The 16,925-nt window shown below is 34.8% G+C and overlaps 1 protein-coding gene across 1 annotated transcript in view; it reads right to left on the reverse strand.

The window, feature by feature from the left end:
* Positions 1–301, reverse strand: part of GTDC1 (glycosyltransferase like domain containing 1) — a 325,354-nt gene extending 325,053 nt beyond the window's left edge. The window contains exon 1 of the mRNA XM_049773569.1: positions 244–301. The gene's annotated coding sequence lies outside the window, so the exon portion shown is untranslated. The remainder of the gene's footprint in view (positions 1–243) is intronic.
* Between the last annotated feature and the right edge of the window lie 16,624 nt (positions 302–16,925).

The raw sequence follows: 16,925 nt of genomic DNA on the forward strand, positions 1-16,925 counted from the left end.
TGTAGAGAGAGAGGAATTTTTTATCTACTATAGAAGTATAAATATATGTAATATTAAAATAAGATAAAAATAAGTCTGACTTCAAGCAGAAATAGAGTGCTGAAACTTAAGAAAAGATACTTCCTTCTCTTTAGAATATTTATCAACTCCTGACCCGCACTGCAGTAAACCATAGATAGGAAATGACCATGTGCTTCAAGAGGGCTGAAATAATGGAGAAATTGAAATGCTCCATTTGCTTACCTGATGATCCAAATATACTGATGTCTCTTAACATATGGTGAATGGGGCTAATGCAGATCTACCTGTAAGATCACAAAGGATATAATTAGGTCATTACCCTCAAAACATACTCACTTAAATTCTGAATCATAACAGGAACAAGACACCACTGCCTCACAGCTCTGTTCTAGTCTAAGACTTTCCTGTTTTATCCTGGCTTCTTTACTATGAATTCCCTAGAATTTCATCCTTAGGGATATGATGGCTTTGTTCTGTCCAGATGCTGTATATCCATTGATTCCTGATAAATCCAAACCACTTCACTTTCCCTCTTTCACACGCAGCATTTCTATCTGCCTATATTTAGCTCTATCAACTGTTACAAAGTGTTATAAAAACACTCTAATGGATAAATAGAAAATATATATATACATATACACACATTACACACATAGGTATGTACATGTCCCTGTCCCAAGTTCTTCAAACACACACACACACACACACACACACACACACACACACACACACACACCAATAGAAAGAGGCCCCTGTTGGTAAAGGGACTGATGATTTCTAGCTTTGAGATAGACTCTAGCATCCACCTTCATGCATCCTCATCACTGCCTTCCAATCTTACCAAGCACCCATTACAAACATGCATGCAGAGCTCATCATGTCAATGGCTTGATGATACTATTTGAACAAAAGTTTCTAGGAGTCTAAGTTATTAAAACTTTTAAAAAGACAGAAGTGCTTTTAAAAAAACATGCCAAAGATTCCAAAGTTATCAGATCAAAATATGTTCCATAATGTAAACTGATTTGGAAGCCAGAGATTCCAAAAATATATTTATATCAGTGATATAAAGCTTCCCACAAAGCTAGAAGCTTTTTACATTATTTGCTTAACATTTGAAATACCTACAGCCTCCCAACCTAAGAAGGTTATAATGAGTTGTTTTCTTTGGAATAAAAAAAAAGTGAAGGCATTTATTTTTCCTGTGAGAGTCTCCTCTGATAGAAAGAATGTAACTAAACTAAACTGAGCTGAGGAAGAGTCCCTTCTTTGGTCTATAGCAACATTCTTCAACCTTTTAGATCTGTATACCAGCACCTATCCTACACACCAGTCCAGACATAAGCAGTTTTAGAACAATATTAGTTTTCAATCTTTCTATACCTGAAAACTTCCCTGGTTCAGTGGTTCTGTGATCATTTCCCTCCAAAGATGTAAAGCTCTCAACAGACTGACTACCTGAAGATGAGTGTCTTTGGCTATGGACAGAATTCACCTTTCTTTTCAACTTCTGACAAGTCAGAACTTTTCTTTTTTTTGTTTGTTTGTTTGTTTGTTTTTTCTTTTTTGGGCCACACCCGTTTGATGCTCAGGGGTTACTCCTGGCTATGCACTCAGAAATTGCCCCTGGCTTGGGGGGACCATATGGGACGCCAGGGGATCGAACTGCAGTCCGTCCTACGCTAGCGCTTGCAAGGCAGACACCTTACCTCTAGCGCCACCTTCCCGGCCCCCAAGTCAGAACTTTTCATAAAAATCTACCCTCCAAAATAGGGTTATTTGCATTAATGTACTTTGTGTTGCCATTATTTATTGTCTTGATTTCTTAATCTAGTAGTTCACAGCTTAATGAAATTAAATAGTTTTTCTCAGTTTTAGTTCTACTGATCTTCTGGGACCCTCATTCATGTGATCTTTTAACAACTATTTCACACCAAACTAGCAATCTCCCTAAAGCTTACCAATCTAGCCTCCAGGCATATTTCTTAAATAAAAGGAGTAGATCTTTATAAAACTTAAAATTTGCATAATAAAGGAACAAATCAACTATCAAAAGACCTGATAGAGTATAGCAGTTGCTCACCTCTAAGCAGAGTTTGAAATTCATTTCAAAAATTTTAAAGAACAGTTATTGACTTTTTCCATTTGCAAAAGACTGTGTTTAATAGGCTCCTTAAATTAGGGGTGATAGTGTGAGTTGAGGTTTTAGATTGGTAAATTCTAAGCCTTTTAATAAAAGTAAATCAGTTAGATGTTTTAATAAGACTCAGCAGGACAAAGAAGAATTAACAGTGTGTAGATATCAAAAGGGGGCGGCAGGTAATGATAACCTTATCCATTTGCATAGGGATTTATAATACCAACACTGCTTAAAAATTAATAAATTTATGCAGCATTTTGCCCACTTTTATGCAGTAAATGATTTCATGACTTACTTTGTATATATTTATTGATTGGATAATAGAACATAAGAAATTATTCCCCTTCCCAATTAATCTACTCATTTTATATATATATATATATATATATATATATATATATATATATATACACACACACACACATACACACACATATATATATAGTTCCCAGGGTACAGAATGACCATTAACTGTTCTAACCAACAATGTGTGTCCAACTGTACCTAAACTATGGAACGGGTCCCAACAATGAATTAGATCTTTAGGTAGTTCTTTTACACACTTATGTTTGAAAAACACTACTTAACATTTGATCTTGGGAGGAGGAGAGGTAAAAATAAAGAAACAAACAAAAAGAATTCAAGTAGATATCATAATTTAATGGCTGTATGATCCTAAGTCAACATCCTAAATCTCATATTCTTTAAATGCAAGAATAATAGTTAGCTAACATTTGTTAAACATGTTTTTTAAGCCAGAGAAAGAGCTAATAAGTATTTTATGTAAATTATATAATATATACTTACAAAGTAGATATTAAAATCATCTTCCAGAATATATTATTACATAATATGTGCACACAATATTCTATACATTACAAAATATATACTTGCCAAGTAGATATTAAAATCACACCCAAAGATTACAGAACTCACCCAAAATTACAAAGTAAATCAAGTATTTCAAATTCCAAATCAATGATTTTTACCTCTTCCACAAAATACACTTAATGTGCATATTCAGTCATTTCTATACACCCTTTCTTCCTTCCTGCCTCTCTGCCTTTCTTCCTTCCTTTCTATAATCTTTCCTTCCAGCTTTCCTTCCATCCTTCCTTCCTCTCCTCTTTCAATCCTTCCTTCCTTCCTTCCTCTTTTTTCTAATCCTTTCTTCCTTCCTGCTTTCCTCCCTTCCTTCATCTTCCCTTCGATCAGTCCCTTCTTAATTTCTTTCTTTCATTTTTTTCCTCTTATCTCCCCCTTTTCTCCTTCTCTCTTCTCTCTACCCCACCCCCCATCTGTTCCCTCCTATCTGGCTCTGTAGTTACCACTTTCTTGGGGAAGAGATTTATTTTCCAACTATAAAGCTGAAGATCAACTATCCTTACTAAGTGACTACAAAGTGTTCTCATATGCCAGAAGAAAAGAATTTTTAGACATTTAAAATCCATAGCAATTAAATTACTAGGACATTTTGCAAAACACAGAAACACATACGACTTAGTTCTAAACTGGTGAGTCAAAAACAGAAGAAATTCAAGAGTTCATGAGTATACAGCTCAGAAACTACGGCATGATGCCAGAGGGAAGTGTAGCTTATCCTGAAATGGAATGAAAAGTCTGTCCTGCACAGGGTAAGAAATGAGAGTTTAAAATAGTCGAAAATGGAACTAAATACACTTACATAGGCAAAGATCATGATTTAGAATAAAAATCATTTAACTTTAGCATAGTAAAATACTACCATTTAGTATAGGCAAATGCAGCTTGTTAATTCACAGAATAATCTTGATGCAATGAGAGCAAAATAATTGATGTTAAAAAAAATCACAAACCCTGAGGCTGGAGAGATAGTACATTGAATGAGTAGGCACTGCAGAGCCCTTGTCTTGCATATGGCTAAGCCGGGTTCAATCCTTAGCATCCTACATGGTCCCCAAGAGCTCCACCAGGAGTGAGTCCTAAGTACAGAGCCAGGAGTAATCCCTAGGCATCACTGGGTATGATAGCCCATTTAAAAAAAAAAAAAAAAAAGGAAGAAGAAGAAGAAAAAAAAAAAGTAGATTCTTGGGGCTGGAGCTACTGCAGCGGTAGGGCATTTGCCATGTAAGTGACTGACCCAAGACGAACCTGAGTTCAATCCCAGGCATCCCAAATGGTCCCCTAACCCAGAATCGATTTCGAGCACCTAGCCAGGAGTAATCCCTGAGTGTCACCAGGAGTGACCCAAAAACAAACAAACAAAAGTAGATTCTTACCTAGAAAAATAATCAAACTAGAATTATGTTGAAAGAAAGGCAGGAGAAAAAGGCTTCTCAATTGCTCGAAGTGTTAAATATGTTTTGAGTACAGTCTTTTCATTGCCTATCTGTATGTATGCATTACACCGTTTATTCCATCATTCACTAAACCAGCCAATATTGATCATATTGAATTAGGCACCAAGGATAAAAAATTAAAAAAAGAAATAGATGCTGATCCAGGACATATAGAATGTTTATGTAAGTAGTAAACTGGCAAATGCAATGATTACATGAAGTTAACAGGATTTCCAAAAGTCAATAAATATGCCTATTAATTCCCAAAAGCTGATATAAGGTAACCAAAATGTTCTGTATATGACATATACAAGTACTTTATCTATCACAGCAATCAGCTGCAAGTGTAATACCCACTTGCATAATATTCAGGTCCATGTGTAGGAAAGAAAGGCCAGTAAATCTAATCTAAAGACAAGGTTTCTAACATTCACATCATTTCATGCATTTTATTAATAGTTAATGAATAATTATGCTTAGAGACTTTGACTCTTGTTTATTTTTAGGATTAGGGTTTTCTGTTTGTTTTTGCCACACTGGCAGTGCTGCTTACTCCTGATTCTGAGCTCAGGGTTCACTCCTGCCATGCTCAGATCATACAGGGTGCCAGGGACTAAACCCAGATAGTGTTCAATTGTGCAAGACAAATCTACCCTAGCCACTATCATTCCAATGCTGACCCTCAAAAATTTGTATGTCTTACTTGAGATCATCTATGGTTAAAAAAAGAAAAACATAAACAAAAACTGAGACACAACAGGTTGACAAAGTTACGAAGATCTCAAGTTTCCAGCTCTGCCAATAAAAGTCTAGTGCTATATAAGAAATAAGGTCATGACTTGAATGCCCAGAAGAACCACATGGTATTTTCTAGGTAAATACAGCCCTGGATGGCATCAAGCATTGTTAGGTGTGGCCCTGAAGGCTAAAGCACCATCACAATAGCCTGGTTAATTCTTGGCACCAAAGATCCCAAGCAGCATCATATTCTCAGGTCTGTGCATTGAACTACAAGTCAAGTTAGCCAAGAATCACTGGAAGAGCTTCCTGAGTACTGTTTTGGCAACCCTAAAACTAAATTCTAAAAAATAAACCAAAGATGATAGCTATCAAGTTATGTTTAAATAATATGAATTACTTTTCTCAGTATAAATTTGAGATTTTTATCAAATATTCCAAGCACTCTGAAAATAATAAATGTATTTGGCCCTAGTATCTCCAATTTTTACTAAGTAAAAATTCACTATCTCCCATCACTAGGTAAAAATTCAATCACCCACCATCATATTTTTTTTAAAAATATGAGCTATTAAACTAACAGGTCACTACTTCAGAATGGTTCCAATTCCATCAAAAATGCTTGCTATTAAATCACGTTTTAAAATATTCAGACTGTATCATCCAGCTAGCCACATGCACTTGGATCTATGAGCATTAAAGACCTTGTTTAGATTTGCTAAAGCTCTACCTGCTGTCAAGACACAAAAAAAGGGTGAAGGCTGATCAAACACAACTTGCCTCAAGTATCATGTTAATGTTTTCCTCTCACACTGTCCTGTAACCGTCAATGTAATCCAAAGGTTCTCTTTATTTCTATATTTAAATCATCACAGATTTGATCAAGCATGCAAAATCCCTCTGGGCTCAGGGTTTCCATCAAAACATCTTATAGGAACATTAAAAATTGAATGGGCATAAACAACTCCAACAGTGAAGAGCTCATGACAGCATGGCTGTGATCTCTGTGTTTCATGTGCAACAACACTGGAAAAGTTTGCAAGGGAATCTGAGCAACTAATTACCATCTTTTGCTTGAGGGCAGGTGTTCGATCTCTACAGGTGTCTCAGTGGCAGCACCCTGCCAACTGTATTGCCTCTTAAAAACGATCATTGTGAGGACTTCCTAAAGCCCAGCAAAACATCTGAGAGAATACCAAACTGCGAGGTGTGTAGAAAGAAATGCTATGGATTCTTAAAAATACCACTAGTGAGAGAGCTCAGTAAGACAGATACTTGATATGTTCAGAAGAAAAATAGTATAAGGCAGTATAAAAAGTAAAGAATATCCAATTATGCCAATCACACATTAAGAATATTAATGTCTTAAATATAAAAAGTTATGACATGAACATGGCATTATTTTTGAAGCAGGTAAAGAAAAACAAAGCAATTAAAAATAATGTTATGTTGGTCTATTGTGTTTTTTTTTTTTTAAAGCATAGTGAACAGTATTGGGTATTCAATTCTATATGCGCCAAGAAAAATTCATAGGCTATGAGAAAAAAGCTAGTAAAAGAACAAGCAAATAAAACATTCACTTGAGGATAGGGCAGGAATCTATACCAAAAATACACATTGCACCCCTCACAAAAAATATTCCTATCAGATTATGGTTTCAGGATCTTTCCCAAAATAATTGGAAAGAAAAAGGCAAAAAAATAAAGACAAACATTAAACAGGTCATAAGCTACCTCCTTTGCTACCTGCTACTTAAATGATCAGAGGCAAGAAACCTTTCTTTTTATGCTTCCTTTCCTCATCTAATAATAAATAAGACTTAGAACTTAAGGTAAGACAATAAATTTGACAGTGTCCCTTAGAACAGCTGGCATACAACTGCAATTAGCATCATAAAAAGTTCCGAACTACTTTGATCTTATTTTATTTTTTGCTTTGAGCCACATTTTTTGATGCTAGAGGGTTACTCCTTGCTCTGCATTCAGAACTTACCCATGGTGAGCATGGTGACCATTTGAGATGCATCGGGTTGAATCCAGGCCCACAGTGTGTAAGGCCACAGAATGTCCTTCCCTCTGCACTATCACTCCAAACCTTTCAGTAGTTCTTTTCTTCTTGACAGCACACTAGGCAATTCAAGAATGTCTCAAAAAATAAAGGTTCATCTGACAAGTTACTCAAAAATTTGTTACAGAGTGAGTCTATGTAAAGAAATCACTCTTGCAGTGCTTAAGGGTCATGCCTAACCAGGAAGAGATCACAGGCTTTACATATTAAAGTTTCATACTTTACTGTTTAAATCACATCCCTGGTTGTATGGTGCAACTTTTTTTTTGGGGGGGGGACACAACCAGAGATGCTCAGGGGTTACTCCTGGCTCTGCGATAAAAAAATTGTTCCAGGCTTGAGGAACCATATGGGACGCTGAGGGGATAGAAACTCGGTTCATCCTTAATCAGTCTCCTGCAAAGCAAACGCAATGCTGCTGAGCCACGGCTCTGGCCATGTTGAATGGTGCAACTTTTAAGCAAACAATATGCAAGCAAAGACAGAAACACTATATTTAGTAAATTAGCTGAATAATCAATGATCTTGATGAGATTTTTTTAATAGGTACCACCTCTACAGGGATAAATGGAAAGCCAGAGAGGCAGCAATGCTCAGTGTAGCAGTGTAGGCCTGACACTTCCATACATGACCTAAAAGTCTGGTGTTCTGAGTCTGTCATTGCTCATGTTCTTGAGGAAAGGAATTGAGAAAATGCCAGAGATCAAATCCAGAGCCTTGCACATGCCAAATACTTCACTTTTTTGAGCCATATTTTCTTATTTTCTTTTGAGCCATATTTCTTAATCACTTTATTTAAATAGTATGGTTTACAAAACTACTCAATATAGTTGTTTCTGGCAGTCAATGTTTCAACACCAGTCCCACCACTAGTATAACATTCCTTCTTCCTTTGTCCCCAGTTTCCCACCCATTCCCAAGCCTGCCCACTTGGCAGGCACAAGATAATATACTTTATATTGCTTGTTATAACTAAATGATAATGGGATTGTCAAAAAATAATAAAAAACCTACAATAGAAGAAAATTTGTGAAAATTGAAATATCTCACAAAGGGGTCATTAAGTCATTGCCTAGAGATTTACTAAGCTGTATGTTGTTTGTTGAGCCTTTTGTATTGGTTTATTGTTGCACTTAGGTGGCTACTATGGTACTTTCATATCTAATCTGGTGTATTCCTACTGGGGTATCATTTATTGATAAATTTGGAATTCCAGGATCTGTGAAGCAGGGATTCTAGAATCCATAGAGCTGGGCCATGAGTTGACAAAGTCATATTTATTTTATAATAATAAAATGTTATTAGGAAAAAAACTGGTAATAGTATTATTCAAGTTCTGAGGGAATGAGTTATCTCAGAAAATAAAATATCTATAAATGGGAACAATAAAATATTTATTAATCATTTTCAGAAAGATTTCTTATTTATGTTTTTCTTTAAACAAATGGAACTAAGGTGGTATTTCAGATCAACATTAATATTTATCAGCAACTGTGCTGCCAAGAAACTAAACTCACTGGTCTTTTTTTTAAATAATAAAAGCAAAAAGTTAAAATTGTTTTAAATGGTTCTCAAAGAAAGTCAAAAAGGAAAGAAATTTTACAACAAAAATATATATAATACAGAAATCTAACACAGTATTACAAAATTAAGAATGATCACAAAATCGCCCAGGGGGATGATCTAAATATAATTGTGAAGTAATATCCTTTCCACTCTCAGTAGATTATTTCATCAGAAACTAATCTCTTCAAATTGGACGAAGGCAATAGCCTTCTTTGCTCTCTTCTTTTAATGCCTTCTTCCTTTTGTCCACCTTTCAGTTTTCAACAGTATCCCACCACCATGAATATTAAGAATCAATCTGCTGTACCAGAACAACATAGACTTAATTATGTCACTTCTCCAAAGACTTATTAGGAGAAAAAGGACAGAGTTAATTAGAGGGAGTGTTGTGTGTGTTGCATACACATAAGTGTGCACACAATCAGACACAAAGTACAGAAAGAGGATAAACTGGAGGCCAGTTCATTTTGTCTTCACAAATCAAGGAATGTTTCAAGCAACTACTGACAAGTAGAATAGTGCTATGAAAACTCAAAGCTCACATCCACAGTATCCATTCTCAAAATCCAATTAACTCCATGTTCCAGTTGCATCAGTCTCTCCTTGAGAACTGATATGCCCTCATTCTCTGAATACATTGGTCAGTCACAGTGTTGCCACATCTCACCTATACCAATCCCTCTGCCTTGAACACCTTTTTCATCCTACCCAGCTTATAAAGTTTATAAATAGTATACTCTTATATTTAAGCATTTTACTTCTACTATTTCCTTCATAGAATTAAATCAAAAAATCTAAACGTTTGGATTATGCGATAGAAGCAAGAAGACAATAGAGTAATTCTTTCAAAAATTCTGAACAAATGTGGTTTTCAATTTAAATTTTAAATCATACAGGCAGAATACCAATCAACTGAGAAAAGTGAATCAAGATATTTTTCTTTCACATACCCATTCTAATTTAGTAGAAAACTACATATAAAAAATCTGTAAGAATAAACCAAGAAGAAGAAAACAATATGAAATTCAGGAAAAGGAAAGGAAGTTTCTAATTTAGTAGCAGTGGAAAAATAGCATAACAAAAGAACATCTTTTTAAAAAAAAAATGAAAGGAGAATGACAGTCTCCTGGAAAAATACATCCAGGAAAAAAAATAATATAATAGTAAACTATCCAGTGTTTATCTGCATTTATGGAAAAATGAAATAAGAATTTCCTAAAAGACAGAAGAAAAAATAGTAACTGAGAAAAGTCAGTAATGAAAAAGCAAACATACCTAAGTTTATAAAAAAAAAAAATATCAGAACCAAACTCTTGATTAAATTCATTATAATGTTGTTATAACTAATATCTGCACAGTCTAATAAAATAATGCAATGTTAAATTAAGTTATCTGAAGTTATCTAATAATGGGAATATGTAAAGAAAAGATAGATGCATAAAGATGAAAAACAGACTAAAATATAAAGTCAACAATATCTATAATATATTAATCAAAAGTTGGCAACAGTGTATGTATGTGACTTAGCTATAGAGATACATAATAACCAGAAGAAATAGGATTTAATCCAAATAAAAACAATTCCGTCTAGAAAAGAGGACTAGAAAGAAAGGGCAAGGATCTATGACCATTTCTTTGCCTTGTTTTACTTTTATTTTGCTTCTGACTGCACACTAGGCAGTTCTCTGAGGATTGGTCCTATCTGGTGCTCAGGAGACACCCTTGGCAGTTTTACTGAAAGCAGGATGCTCTGGGATTATGAACTAGGGTCAGTAGCATAACCTAACCCTGCCTGCTTACAATCTCTCCAGCACAGTCACTGCCATTTTTCAAGGGATCTTATCAATGATTCTAATTTTAGTTTAGGTGACTCTATTACTTATGAAAAATAATAATTAAGTTAAAAGAAATAGCCATATTCATGGGGACATTTTAAATCATTCTCAACAGTAATTTATGACTAAATTAAATAAATTAACCATATGTACATTGTCAGTGACTATGTCTTGCAGGAATGAGACAAAGTGACGCCCAAGGGAATGGTTTCAGCCCCAGGAAATGGCCCAGTGCCCAACCTGAGTGAAAGAACGAACTTCAGAACTTCAACCTATACACAGGTCAGAGATTTTTTTTTTTTGTTTTTGTTTTTGTTTTTGGGCCACACCCTGTGACGCTCAGGGGTTACTCCTGGCTATGCGCTCAGAAATTGCTCCTGGCTTCTTGGGGGACCATATGGGACACCGGGGGATCGAACCGCGGTCCGTCCTAGGCTAGCGCAGGCAAGGCAGGCACCTTACCTCCAGCGCCACCGCCCGGCCCCCAGGTCAGAGATTTTGATACTAGAGAACAAGCAAGAAAGCTCAGGCCCAAGGGAATAGCACAATCCAATCTATGCAAAAGAATGAACATCAATAGGCCTAACCCAGTGCTTCTCAAATAGTAGGGCGTGCCCCCCCCGGGGGGGGGGGGGGATGCAAGTGTCCATAAGAGGGGGCACATTTGACCTCAGCAAACACTGTCATAACAAGCTAAGCCCCGTGTTTATATCTCTGTCTCTGGAGCTGAGAGTTGCTGTGTCCTACTTCAAACCCTGCTTTGAAAAGTTATACATTGCAAAATGTGCTCACTGTAGCCATTAATCCAGACATCACCTCTGATTAAAAAATCAGTTCAAATTATTTTATATACTTTTGTTTTGCAGTTTAAAGTTTTTGTTAATAAAGACACTGTTTACAGTCGCGAGGGGGGGCACGAAAAATGTTTTCTTCTTCCTAGGGGGGCATGACAGAAAATAATTGAGAAGCACTGGCCTAACCATACAGATGAGACCCAGACCCAAGCCCAGAGGCAGAGATTTCTGAGAGAGGGGTAGAGAGGGGGAGAGAGAGAGAAAAAGAGAAAGAGAGAGAGAGAAAAAGAGAGAGAAAGACAGAGAGAGAGAGAGAGAGAAAGCCAGAGAGAGAGAGAGAGAGAGAGAATCCTAATGGACAGGAATGTAATTAGATTTTCACAAAAGATCTTCACCCAAAAAAAAAAAAAAACACACAGTAAAGAAGCACAAAATCCCACAGTGCCTTGTGGGTGAAGACTGCAATTCTGCAGAACCAATCAGTAGTATATCCCCTATTATATATATCAAATAATATATTTAATATCTAATTAGATAACATTTAGATAATGCTATCTAAATGTATTTTAAAAAAGAAAATGCTTAGAATGTTCGATGAGTTCAAAGAAAAAATGGGACATATACCAATAAATACAAGAAGATATGAGGCTGGAAATGAGGAAAATACAAACAGAAATGTCAGAGCTAAAATGCCTGGTAGTGAAATGAAAAAAATCATTGAGAAGTGTTACCAACAGAGTAATAGTTACTGAGAATCAAATCAGTGAGCTCGAGAATTAACTGCAAAAAATGTCTAAACAACAGAATTTGGGGGGGGGGGCTTAAAATAACTGAACAGATAACAATAGAACTTTGGGATAATTCAATAGACTCTACATAAGAATCACTGGGTCCCAGAGAGTGAGGAAGAAAACCCCTATGAAGAAGCAACAAAGACATCATTACTAAGAAGTTACCGGAGTTAAAGAGTACAATGCATCAATATCCAGGTTGCCCAAAAATTACTACCTAACAGAGACCCAAATAAAAACACCCCAAAGCACATCTTAATCACAATGATTAAATCAAATAGGTAGAGATAAAATACTAAAAGCACCAAGATCAAAAAGGGGGAAATTACATATAAAGTAGCATACTTAAGGTTTACAGCAGATTTACTAAAGGAAACCATCTAGGCCTAGTAGTAGGTCATAGTAAAAAATCTCAATGAAATGAATGCCATACCAAGAATAGTTTATACAGCCCAGACTCTCATTCACTTCAAGAGCACTGTCACCTGTAAACAGATTAACTAGATAAAGCTCAGAAAGGAATTATTCACTTTGAAGGAACAGAAAAAAGGGTGATCATCCCTTTTATCCCAAAAGAAATGGCAAATACGGGACCTTCTCCAGAATAGACTATGTACTGGGACACAAAACATACTTCCACAAAGTCAAAAGGATAGAAATCAAACCAATTACATTCTCAGACCATGAGTCACTGGAAGTAGATAATAATTACAAACAGAGAAACAATACAAACAACTAAAAACTTAATAGATCCTTACTGAGCAACCAGGTGGTCAGAGAGGTAACCAACAGAGTCCTGCAAACAAATAAGATTGGGAGACAAGGTACTTGAACATATAGAATACAGAAAAAGCAGTGTTGAAAGAAAAATTCATCAGAAAGGATAAATAGGGCCCACAAGGCTGGCGCAAGGCTGACAGAGCACTTGTCTTGCACAAGATCAATCCAGATTCAATCCATTGAATCATATGTGGTCACATTTGATAACCCAAGCACCAAAAGGAGTAATTCCTGAATGCTCAGATATTGCTCCTGGCAGGCTTGGGGGACCACATGGGATGCAGGGATTCAAACCACCGTCCTTCCGCATGCAAGACAAATGCCTTACCTCCATGCTATTTCTTTGGCCCCTCATTGACTAGTTTTAAGTAAGATAACAATCATATAAAATATATATATATATTTCAAGATAATGTTCTTTAATCCTGTCCTATACATATGATCTTGCAAAGTGACTATGAAAACTTAATATTGTCTTTTAAGAAAGTGTTTAAATGTAGATGTTCCTCAGTGTTTATTTAAAAAGCCACAAAAAGGTATCATATCACAAAAAGATATCATAATTGGGGTGAGAGAGATAATACATCAAATAGGACATATGCCTTGCACACAGCTGACTGGGTACAATCCCCTGTATCCCATAAGGTCCCACAAGCACTGCCAGAAGTCATTACTGAGTACAGAGTAGGAGTAAACCCTGATAATCACCAGATGTAGCTCAAAAAGAATAAAATGTCATAATTTAAAGATTGAATTTGTTGAATATAAGTTACCCCAATGTGTTAACAAAAATTATTTTAAATTAACATTATTTGTCTTATGTAAGAATTAAATGTACAAGAAGTTTAAATGTTTAGTGGAGCAAATATGAAAAATGGGTGTTTATAATGTTTGAATCTTAATAGAACTAGTTTCCAAATGACTAATAAATGAAACAGCACAAATTCTGGAAATAAAACTCTTATGGGTAGTACCAGAAATATGACTTATTCTAATCAACAAAGAATTCTTTCCTGTAAGATTATTTCCTATTAATAAATAAGTAAATATTCAATGCAGTCAATGAAAGCCAGAAGAGGATTCAACTATTTTATCTTGATGAAACTACTTTCTCTATGAGATCTCTACTCTTCAGCTTGCTTTTAGAATAGACCATATATGAATAAATATAGTCACAAAGAACAGAATGCTATGAAGTAAAGAGCTATTTAACCAAACTCACTCTCCCATTCCCAGAGGTCGAAGCATGTGGGCATAAGGACAAAGCATATGGCCATACAAAGCAAGGTTAAACTGTCTATAAAATGACAACTGTGAAATAAAAATCCCAATTCTAATTATTACAATGAGATCGAAAGACTTTTATTTCTTAAATTATCTACAAATTTTAGAAAATAGTTTACAAAATTGTTTAACTACAAAATAATAAAAAGTGATTTGCCTTTCTCATGCAAGCTTTCATGAGTTGATGTTATCTGTCAAATTACATGCAGAATAAACTTAAATTATTATTTAAAGGAGATAATGCAGAGGGAGAAAAAATGTTAAAATTGATTGATTTTCATTGATTATTGAATTTCATTTGAGCACTCCAAAATTTTAATAATGAAATATTTATTTATAAGAATATGAATTAATATATGGACATAAAATATAATGCATATATAATGAAATGTAAATGTAATGTATAATACACACTATGCTACAAAACATATTTTAATATAAAAACCATGGCTCATTTTACAAAAAATAGTCAATTTGCCATCAGTTTTCAAGAACATGTGCATATATTGTTCTGAATTAGACAAAACAACCTATAAGAATTCAACAATATAGAACACAGATCAGACTAGGAATAGAAATGTGGGCTGACTTGAAGACACAAGGGAACTGCTGAAGTGACAGAAATGTTGCAAATCATAATCATTATGGTAGTTACACAGATGTATAATTTTGTCAAAACTCATCACAATGTAAAAAAAGATTAATGACTTTAAGAAAATTATACCTGAATAAAATTTATAACTGTTGATCAGAGCTGATAATCATTCCAATTACCTAAGAAATTTTACTTTAAATATACTGCATTTCAATCACAGTTAAGATACCAGGAATCAGACAATTGAGAGTAGCAGAATCATCTTACAGTGACCAGTTACAGAAAATTCTTATATTCAAAATACTAACACCAAAACTTTACTCATTACTTTATATTACTGATTTTTCCTGATAAATATCATTAGTACCTCCTTCCCCAGAAAATGATAATTTTTGTGTTAGAGATAAAACCCAGATATATATATAGATATATATATAGATATATATATACACAAAATAAGAATATATTAACAATCTCTAAAATCTAGCAACTAATTTCACAAACTAAAGTATTTCAAACATTGATTATACCATTAAATAACTTTAAAAAATAAGTATTTTAACACTAAAAAAAAAGCAAGAATTTTTTTTTTTTTTGGTTTTTGGGCCACACCCGTCAGTGCTCAGGGGTTACTCCTGGCTATCTGCTCAGAAATAGTTCCTGGCAGGCACAGGGGACCATATGGGACACTGGGATTCAAACCAACCACCTTAGGTCCTGCATCGGCTGCTTGCAAGGCAAACACCGCTGTGCTATCTCTCCCGGCCCAAAAGCAAGAATTTTTAAAAGTACATCAAAACAAGCTAATTTCTCTTACTAGAGTGACATTATTTTAATTTCAATAAAGATATTTCCAAAATCTTCTTTAATCATTTATATTGTATTTGAAAAAGTAAATTTCTTCAATAGATACTCAATAGCCACTATTAACTTATCCAGAAAACACCACTCTAAAAGAATTTTAACTCTTTATTCATGGAAATATTATAATTTCCTTTCACTGTTAGTGTTTTTACTATATAAAAATTTTAACAAAATGTCAAACAATAACATATCTGTCTAGCAGTAATGTATCTATTTTTAAAAATATCATGACACCTTACAATTAATAACAGAAATTGCTTTATGATAACTTGATTCACAAACAGGAACCAAAGTACTGGGTTAAAAAGTATTTTTTTCATTACTTATATAGTATCAAAGGCAGTATGGTACTACTGGCAAATGAGTAGACAAATAGATCAAAGAAACTAAATAAACTAAACAGAGAGCACAGGAATAGAACCTGTTACAAGATATAGTTAATTGATTTTTGATACAGGACCAAAGTCATTTCAATAAAGGACCATTTTTGCAAAGAACTATGATAAAACACTCTGATAGAACTAGATACTACAAGTAAATAAATTAAATAGACATAGACATACATTATACTCTTCACTAAAATTAACTTCAGGCACAAAGAATATGGCTCAAGTGGTAGAACAAATGCTTTGCAAGTTGAAGGCCCTGGGTTCAATCCCCAATATATCAACTCCTCATAGCACTACAAAAATTGAAACACTAGATGGGCCAATATAAAAAAAAAACACCTAGAAGATAATTTTTGAGAATCTGACCTCAATTTGGCTAATGACATTATAGATAAATCAAAAGCATGATCTGAATCCAAAATATTAAATATATAATTAAATTGCTATGTTGGATTTCATTAAAATATTGAAATTCTGGGACCAAAGTGATAGTAGAGCTGGTAAGGCATTTACCTTGTAAGCGGCCAACCCAGGTCCAATGCCAGGCATGCCATATGGTTCCCTAAGCTTGCCATGAATGATTCCTAAGGGCAGATCCAGGAGTAACCCCTGAGCACCATCAGGTATGGTCCAAAACCTTGTTTTTCCTAGCAGCAATAATTATTGTTAAATAACTAATAAGAACGTTGCCATATGGGGCCGGAACGGTGGTGCAGCAGTAGAGCGTTTGCCCTGCACACAGT

This window comes from Suncus etruscus, chromosome 5 (assembly GCF_024139225.1).
Source record: "Suncus etruscus isolate mSunEtr1 chromosome 5, mSunEtr1.pri.cur, whole genome shotgun sequence".
Taxonomy (NCBI): Eukaryota; Metazoa; Chordata; class Mammalia; order Eulipotyphla; family Soricidae; genus Suncus; species Suncus etruscus.